This window comes from Euleptes europaea, chromosome 1 (assembly GCF_029931775.1).
Source record: "Euleptes europaea isolate rEulEur1 chromosome 1, rEulEur1.hap1, whole genome shotgun sequence".
Lineage (NCBI taxonomy): Eukaryota > Metazoa > Chordata > Lepidosauria > Squamata > Sphaerodactylidae > Euleptes > Euleptes europaea.
Window position 1 is genome coordinate 115261715 of NC_079312.1, and position 10334 is coordinate 115272048.

Sequence of the window (10334 nt, forward strand, 5' to 3'; positions counted from 1 at the left end):
CCAATAAACATGATTTCAAATTTGTTAATAAGGGCAGGGTCTCTAATGGGAGGAAGTGGTAGTAAATGGGCATGGTTAAAGATGAGCTGTAGGGCTCCAAGATCGACAGTGTGAGCAGAACACCCCCTCCCACTTTATACCACAGTAAGTGGAGTATGCTAGTGAGTTGGGTGCGGAGGGCGGGAGAGACCTGTACTTTATGTCGGTTACTTATTTGCACCCCAACTTTCTGCCCTCATAAAGGCTACCAAAGCGACTACCAGATAAAAAGTATGCTGAATTAAAAAAAAAAAGTTTTAAAAACCTAAAATACACGTGCAGCTATTAAGACATAGGGCAGAAAGGATGGGTCACTGAGGGAATGCTGGGCAGAATGGACGAAGGGTGGATTTGAGTCATTATGCATGCCTATTCTCTCCAGTATCAGCAGAGCATGCCTATTATATTAGGTGCTGTGAAACACAGGCAGGATAATGCTGCTGCAGTCTTGTTTGTGGGCTTCCTACAGGCACCAGGTTGGTCACTGTATGAACAGACTGCTGCACTTGATGGACCTTGGTCTGATCCAGCATGGCCTTTCTTATGTTCTCATGTTCTTATATTCTAGTGTTGAGTGCAGAAGGATCCACTTGTGAGAGGAACAGGGACACATTGAGGAGTAGTGGGATGAGGAATCAACATTTTACCTCAAGGAAACTCATTTTAGCACAATATGTTGTTACTGTGTTGAATTTAAAACACAAACTAAAGACAAGAGAAGCTACGCCACAAGGCAGGCTAAGTGGGACCACTTCCAACACTATCTCAAGTAGATCCCATCATTCTGCACTATACGTTCTTTTGCCACAAGAAGAGTTTTATTTTTGTAGCCTTGCGGATTCTCTCGGGTCAGTGTTGTCACTGGGGATGCCCAGATGATGCCTTGAATATCTGGTACTGCACATATCCTTTGGCTGATTCTGCCTGACGTTTGGTGGGAAAGGGCTGGGTGTACTCAGCAGTCTACTGAAAAACAAAACTACAGCCCAGTTTCTGAATGAAGAGGTGTTGAATGCTGTGACCTGTATAAGTTGCTCTAAGCATATATATTCATTTATGTCTGCAGTTTGCTAGCCATGCCAGGTAGTGAGGTCTCTGAAGCCATGCCTCTAACCACTGCAAATCTTGTTCACCCTGCCCTCCATCCAGCTGTCCATCCAATCTTCTGGGACTTCACCAGCATTGCCTACGCTGTTTCTAACCACATCCATAAGGACAAGAAACTTTCTTTAAAAAAAGAAACAAACAAACACTAAAGCTGAGTTTCTCAGGATCTAGAATCATGCACCCAGTAGCATATGTGTTTTTGCTGCAGTTGAACAGAACAACTAGCTATATTGCCTAGGTATGTTGCCTTCATTCTTCCTTAAACCTTATGTCCATCTTCATGGTTTTTGTCCAGTCCCACATGGGACCACACAGGTCAGCGGTGGAAGGTTCCAAAGCTTTCTAGCACTTTCCAAGGCCCTTGGAGTGCTCCCCCTCCTCTCCGCCATGTGCCGGCATTAGGGCTGTGCAAAAAACAAAACAAAAATCGGATAAAAATTGGGTTCAGGTTATTGGCCCCGATTTTTTCCAGGAAACCCAAAATAAGCTGAATTCACATACCGGTAAATATGGGAATTCAGCTTTTTTCCGGGTTTCCCGAAAAAAATTGGCCCATTAAAGGCTATGGGGACTTTTTGCAACTCGGGGGGGGGGCATTTTGCAGGGAGACATCCCACATTTTCAGGGTAGCTTGAAGGGACTCTCCTTGCAAGAACTCCCAGGTTTGGTGAAGATTGGGTCAGGGGTTCTGATTTTATGGGGTCCGGAAGAGGCCACCCCCCCTCCATAGAGAAGCAATGCAAAGTCTCACTTATGGGGATCAAGAGCAGATTAGTGGCTCCTTTTCCAGCGGTGGGCTTCTCTGTTGAGGGACCTATCTTCTCCATGGCAGCAAAGGGAGGACTGAGGGAGGATCTAATTTAACAGTATGTCTTTACCATGTCACTCTCCCCTTTACCCCCCCCCCCAATAATCCAGACAGGTTTATTGTTACCTGTACAGGAATTAAAGCAAGAGTTTATGACGTTTGGACATCTCTTCACACATGGACTCTCAGAGGTGGAAGTTGGGGGGGGGGGGTAGGACTAATTTTGATCTTGGGCATCTCCCTCCCACAAGGTAATTAAAAATCGACTGCAATGACCAAGATTTAACAACTGGAATAGTTTCTCTCTAAAAACAGAGCCCTTTCCCTGAAACTGACTTTTAAAAAACTTATGCTGAATTCCTCCTTGACCTTGGGTTATATGATAAAAATCAATTACCCTCTCTAGAATGTAAAACCAAGAACAATAAAATGTTGAATGAAATGAGAAACATAACAATTCTGCTGGGCACGTTTCCTCCCTGACTTTTCTATCGGAACGATGATTTTTCTTCTTCTTAAATTAGCACCACAATTTTTCATCTGTTTTAAAAATAAACAGGTGGCATATGTCAAGCTGTTGGCCACAAGCATTCAAACATCATGACAGATGGTCTTGAAAAGTATGAGGGGCTTGAAGTTATTTTTAATTAGTCAAATTTGGCTTCTTAGTTGGCTAAGCATGTGGGAACTTGGCTTTGTGAAGAACAGGAGTCCTTAAAAAACTGGGAAACTTGGAAGACGGAGACATTTAAGGCCTTGAAACTCATGTTATGGCTTCAATAAAAACTTTCTACCTAAACCTATCTGTCTGCAAGAGCTATTAAGGCTTCTCTCAACAAAGACGTTTCTGTATTTTCATGTTGCCTTGCATTTCTTTTTAAGGAAACAAAGAATCCCCAAAATACCAACCTTGCTCCTTAGCCAAAGGTATTTGCAATGCCTTTGCATTACAACAGGGCATCCTCTAGGTGGCAGCAAATTCCAAGTGACCTCTGGTGCTGCTTTATTTACAGAATGGGTAGAGGCACAGAATATGACTTTGAAAACACACAATCAAAATGCATAATTCAGCAAAATATTTTTTGCAAATGTGGGACATTTTACGTGAAGCTCTGTTGCTGCTTCACGGACACTAGGAATTGCAGCACAGACAAATGAAGTAAATTCCCGATTGCTCCCCCTCCCCATACTCAGTGTTAGAAAATGGTACACACACACACACACACACACACACACACACACACACTTTGAACTCTACTGCCTTGAGAAAATACTTCAGACTGCTTCATGGTGAGAGTAGCCCTGGAAACTGGGGTTATGGGGAGAGACAGGAAATTGTGCCAAAGTAGTTACCCAAGAACTACAGATACTCTTCTTTTGTAGTCTAAACTTTTTCAACATTGTCTCTTCAAAGATAGAAGCCCCGTGGTGCAGAGTGGTAAGCTGCAGTACTGCAATCAAAAGCTCTGCTCACGACCTGAGTTCGATCCTGACGGAAGCCGGTTTCAGGTAGCCAGCTAGGGCTAAAGTGTAGACGACTGGGGAAGGCAATGGCAAACCATCCTGTAAAAATAGTCTGCCTAGTAAAAGTCAGTTTCAGGTAGCCTGCTCAAGGTTGACTCAGCCTTCCATCCTTCCGAGGTCGGTAAAATGAGCACCCAGCTTGTTGGGGGTAAAGTGTAGATGATTGAGGAAGACAATGGCAAACCACCCCTTAAAAATAGTCTGTCTAGTAAATGTCGTGATGTGACCTCACCCCATGGGTCAGTAATGACCCGGTGCTTGCACAGGGAACTTCCTTTACCTGTACCTCTTCAAAGATCAGACCTAGGAAAACAAAAGATAGGAGTACCAGAATTGTATAAAGGCACTGGATAACACTGGCAGATTGACCCCTTCATCCAGTGAAATTATCACTATGCAGATTTGTAAGATACCTGAGTAATGATATATTTTATATGCTAGTAGAAAAACAATGAAGGAATTTATATAATTCAAGGGCTGGAGGGGACTTAAAGGTCCTTGGAACAAATTCTCCCTCCAAGCCCAGGTTTGTGTTGAAAGTTGGAAACAGCCATTCTCTGACAAGATTACATGGGGAATCCAAAGTATGGGAGGGGCATATCTCCCCACCTGCTTCCTGCCTTCCAACTCTGGGATAGGGTTGCCAACCTCCAGGTGGTAGCTGGAGATCTCTCAGAATTACAACTAGTCTCCAGCTGACGGAGATCAGTTCCCTTTGAGAAAATGGCTGCTTTGGAAATTGGTCTCTATGTCATTATAACCTGCTGAAGCCCTTTCATAAACCCCACCCTCCCCAGGCTCCCACCCCACCCCCCAAGTCTCCAGGAATTTCCCAATTTGTCCTCCCAGGCAACCCTGCTCTAGGAGGACTACAGATATGGCTACATCTCAGCTCTGGATCTACTGTTAATAAGCACTTGTCACATTTGCACTGTGTCTTGCCTACGAGGGCAGCAGACACAGCCCATTTTTTAATGTTCACAATTACCTAGGGTTGCCAAACCCCAGGTGGGGCCTGGAAACCTCCTGGGATTACATTTTATCTCCAAACTACAGAGATCAGCTTCTCTGGAGAAAATGGCTCCTTTGGAGGAGGGTCTCTATGGCATTATAACCTGCTGGGGTCCCTCCATTCCCCAGGCTTCACCCCCCAATTTCCAAGAATTTCCCAAACCAGAGTTGGCAGTCCTACAACTACCCCATGAGGGAGGTTAGTCTGACTGTTAGCTATTCCATTACACCATACTAGCTTTTCTCTTCTGTATAATCCTTCTCTAGAGAGTTGCCTGCACACTGTAGGTTTTGCAACTGCAAAGTTTGGCAACGAATTCATTATAAATTATTGCTTCTATCCATGTGGTTATCCTCAGGAGCTGTTAGAAAGTCTGCTGTATAAAGCTAGCTCTCTTAGTGGCAAAGCCATAAAACATCACAGAAAGTTTGAGCTAAGCAATAAACACTCTATGGGACAGCCAGCTGTCCTGGGAGATCTCATTGCCATCCAATTCCCCCTATAATCACACCCTCTTAAGTTGGCAGGCAGAGCAAGACAACCAGCAAGACTGTGGTTGGTGTGTAAACTGGGTGCAAGGGTGACATCAGTAGGGTTGCCAACCTCCAGATGGTGGCTGGAGATCTCCCGCTATTACAACTGATCTCCAGCCGATAGAGATCAGTTCACCCGGAGAAAATAGCCGCTTTGGCAATTGGACTCTATGGCATTGAAGTCCCTCCCCTCCCCAAACCCCACCCTCCTCAGGCTCTGCCCTCCCCCCAATCTCCAGGTATTTCCCAACTTGAAGCTGGCAACCCTACACATCAGCCACCTCTTTTACATATAAGTAGGGTTGCCAGGTCCTTCTTTGCTACCGGTGGGATACTTTGGGGGCGGAGCCTGAGGAGGGTGGGGTTTGGGGAGGGGAGGGACTTCAATGTCATAGAGTCCAATTGCTAAAGCAGTGAACTGATCTCTATTGGCTGGAGATCCGTTGTAATAGCAGGAGATCTCCAGCTAGTACCAGGAGGTTGGCAATCCTACATATAAGCCTCCTAACCACAGTGCTATAAGGGTCTTTCAGACTGCCTCAATGTTCCATTTTCATTTCCCTATGTTACCAGCTAACTTCTGTAACTAAAATGGCAGAATTTCCAGGAGAACTGCTGAGTAAAGCAATAACATTGCCCCACAGCATATGCCTGGGAAAACAAGTGGGAGGAAGAAGAATGAGAGGCCAACAAATTCACTTGCCTTGCAGCAACATGGACATTTTCCAGTCATAATTATTCCGGCAGTGCTGGGCTCAAACGGTGCTATTCACACAGCCCAAATAATGCACTTTCAATCCACGGCTTATAAATGGTTGGAAGACGTCTTCACAGCTAAAGGGGCCAAACAAAGTGCGAACAGTATTTTTTATAACGTTTTCAAACTCTTAATACATCGGTGGGAATACATAGAAAGTGCGAACAGTATTTTTTATAACATTTTCAAACTCTTAATACATCGCTGGGAATACAAGTGCGGTAACCCCGTGTGAACTGGCAAAATCCACTTGCAACCAATCGTTATGGTGCAGTGAAAGTGGATTGAAAGTGCATTATTTGGGCTGTGTGAATAGCACCAGTACTTGCAGGCCTGATCCAGATTAAGACCATGGCATATGGAGAGTGTGGCCTTACATTTCTCCCAACACCATTTTTCCACCCTGAAACAGCCCCAGTTGCCCCACTAAGGAAACTTAATGTGCACTGATGGCCTACACATTTGTTAGTCCAACAGGACAAATGGTACATTGGCTTAGGGTTGCCAAACTCCAGGTGATCCTGGAAATCTCCTGCAATTTCAACTGATCTCCCAACTATAGAGATCAGTTCCTCTGGAGACAGTGGCTGCTTTGGAGAGTTGACTTTACAGCATTATACACTACTGAGGTCTTGCCCTCCCCAAGCTTCACCCTAGGGCTGCCAGGTCCCTCTTCGCCACCAGTGGGAAGTTTTTTTGGGCGGAGCCTGAGGAGGGTGGGGGCTTGGGGAGGGGGAGGGACTTCAATGCCACAAAGTCCCATTGCCAAAGCGGCCATTTTCTCCAGGTGAACTGATCTCTATCTGCTGGAGATCAGTTGTAATAGCAGGAGATCTCCAGGTACTACCTGGAGGTTGGTAACCCTAACACCACACTGTATGCTTTTTGTCAGCAAAAGAATTGATGAGTTACCTTTGCAACCCTGATAAAATGCTAGTTGTTCAAGTTTATTGAAACAGAAGATCTGTATGGACTTATTTCTTTTGTTTTGTATTGTTGTAAGAGTAGGTTTTCTTATGTGTATAGTATGTTTATAGGTTGTATGTTGTGTTTTCACATTGTAATTGAAGATATACAATACATATGTATACATACATATGTTGCCAGAGGCAACACAGATAGCAGAAGAACACTGTACAGCCCAATCAGATCTTATGCTTAGATTTCAAGCATGAGCAGCAGCTTCTAGGTACTACCCACAGCGTAAAGCAAAAGCGAAGAAGGCCGTGGAGGATGAGACAGACCAGAAGGCAGGCTTGCAAAATAAGTCTCTTATTGTTGTATTTCCTGCCTTTGTTCCATACCTCAAGTCTATGGGACAGAACTGAGCCTGGAGTTCTTAAACAGGAAATAGTTTGGAGTACTAATGGCTATTAAAGGCACAGGCTCTGCTTTTAATTATGGTGAGGCTCAGTTAAACCACATCAATCCAAATACCATTCAGCTTCAGTTTACCATTTATGAGCATGTAAATATGGGTGGAGAATTAGATAACCAAAATAATGTATTTGTAAAACCATATGTTGTTTATTGGGTGTGGACAGAGACCCTAGAGCCATTTGCCCTACACACACACACAAATTACCATCGTGATCTGAGCTACCCGTTTTGCTTTTGCCTGAGTGAAGTTCTGGCTATGACTTGTGATTCTTTGCTGCTTCCCTTAAGAGTGTCCTTATAAATGCTTCTATTTCCTACCTTCCTCCTTTCTCATCAGCGCCCCACCCTGATTGGTGACATAAGAAAGGAGAAGTACATGTGGCATGTGGACATCTACACAGAGTGTCTGGAACCACTGGGGGGAAAAAACCCATCAAAGACAACTGGAAGAGCTTAGAATGCAGGAGCAGAGTTGTAGAGGTAATAACGCAATATCATATAAAAAACATACACGTGCACAAGTGCAACAACACAAGCATTCCATTAGAGACCTAACCAAACACACATAACAGTGTGGAAGAGCAATTCTGCAGACACACAGCCTAGTACGTGAATACCTTTAGCTGTGTAAATACCCCCCGTTGTACAAAATTACCAGACAGAAAATTATCTGGGGCAGAATCCTACTAGTAGCCTGTGGAATTTTATGAGGACTTCTTCATATAAAATGTTTTTCTGCGCAGTACAACACCTCAGTACAGAATATATGCATACTGCATCAGATGTGGTATACACACAAACACACAAACACATCTGGACCCTCTTAAATGCACACAAATGGCAATCTGAGTGGAGTGCTGGGTGGGGCGCTGATGAGAAAGGAGGAAGGAGGAAGGTAGGAAATAGAAGCCTTCGACAATATTTTGAGTGGACCATTTTCTCTGAAATGTTGTTTTAAAGAGATATGCCAAAAATACATAAACAGGAACTTTGCAACTCATTTGGCTTTGTATGTCTTCTGTACTTGAGACTCATGAAGCCACATGAAGCTGGCTGGGTGATCTTGGGCTTGTCACACACTCTCAGCCCCACCTACCTCACAGGGTGTCTGTTGTGGGAAGGGAAGGTGATTGTAAGCAGGTTTGATTCTTCCTTAAGTAGTAGAGAAAGTCAGCATAAAAAACCAACTCTTCTTCTCTGTATTAAAAGTATTCATCCACTGAAGCAGTACATGGGGACAGGGCGTGATTAATCTCCAGTGGGGGAAAGTGAGACTGTGCACATGCTCAGAGACACTGCTTTATCATAACATCACATATTCCAGGATACAGCCCTGATATGAAAAAACCGGTTTCGGGACTGGTTACATGTCCGCAGGTCTAGACTGTAACTGAAAAAAAGCAAGCAGAAACATTCAGGCTAGTATTCTGTGAATAACCACCACCCCCCAAGTACTGCTTGCAAACTTAAACAAGGAAACAGCACGTGGAGAGTGTGCCAGGCAAAGGAGATGTATAACAAGAAACAAAATCAGGGCTTAATCTGGGGAGAATTCATTGAGCAATACAGCCAGATGAGGAAAAAATAAGCAAATTCAGGGTGTGTCCCCCACCGACTAGTTGTCAGGCACTACATCCCAGCAGAGTCTGAAGTGGCTTGACTTATCTCACATTTGGGGAACTTCAGCCAGAATACCTTCTTGACAACAAATTGTCATGAAATAAAGTTAGATTTGAGTCCAGTAGCATCTTAGAGACCAACAAGATTTTCAGGGTATAAGCTTTCGAGAGTCAGAGCTCCCTTCATCAGACAGGAGTAGGAATGGAGAGCTGAGTGCTTTTATCCCATTCAAATGTTAACCAAATTGCCCTTTAACTTGGGGAATTAGCAAGCAAGATGGCAAAATAAATATTTATTTTTATAGCGGTATCGCAACCTTTGTATACCAGAGCCGGTATTCTGTGACCTTTAAATAGACAGAAGCAAAGGATTCCGAATTAAGGGAGTTTATGTTTTTCTTTCAAATCTGTGGTGCATACACACATACAAAGAAATCTAAGAAATGCAAAGAGAGTAGTACAAGCACAGATGCCAACGTGGCAGGGATCGTTGATGGGGTGATACTTACCGTTCTTGAAGAGTAGTTGTCCAAGTTCACGTAGACTAAGATAGAGGAAATTAAGAGCGAAGGCGGGGGCAAGGGGTTCCCGTAGACTTGGCCAGCAAGGCGGGAGGGAGAGTGGTCAGGCTGCGCAAAACCAAACCAACAGAGTAATGGCAAAGATGCCAGGAAAGACCTACGGTAACATTATGGGCTGGGGGCACCCTGATATACTGTTTTTCTGGGGGCGGGGAGAGGGGATTTACCCCTCCTAGGTTCCCAGGTGACAAAAGGTGACAAAAGGATTAATCTTCGGCTGCCGGGGTGGGGTAATGAGAATTTGGAAATCTATTCTGATTCCAATGGCTTTTGCAACCCGGTAGGAACCAGGAGATCTCTGCTGAAGTGATTAACGTTCTCAAACAAAAGGCGCGATCTCTGCAAACATCTGGGGATCACTGCTGCATTGCTGGAGGAATGGCTCATCGCTGATATCAGGATCGTTGCTGATTGCCCATTAAACTGCTGATGTTGCAATGGGAAAGGGGAGTGTTGGCACTGACTACGTGACTATCTGCTTTCCACGACATGGCTGCGGCTGGAACAGAGTTTGCACAGGAACATGGAGTCTCTCAGGATCACTGGAGGTTGCCCTTGCTTCTGCTTCCTAGCTGCCGGCTGCACGGAGCGCACAGGAGAGGCCGTGTCAGTTTCAATGGAGAGCGCAGCGACCGTCCCAGTAGCGTGTGGGGCGGGTGCACGGCTAGAACAGTAGTCGTGTGCCTGCATATCGGGTTGCCAGTCCGGGAGTTTAGGCGGCCTGTATGCTTACAATTCCCCCCCTTGTCGCCTTGAAGACACCATCTGAAATGGCGACACACTTTGCACGTGTTGATTGAAGTCTTGATTGAAGACGCCAAAGCATAAGCCAAAGGGTTTTTGGGAACCATAGGAACTAAACTAAAATTTTAGATTAAAAATGGTGACTGTCCATGGAACTTGGTACACTCCAACGAGAAATATGCACTGTTGAATTTGCAAGCAATTTTCAAAACAGTTACATTGAATGGGTC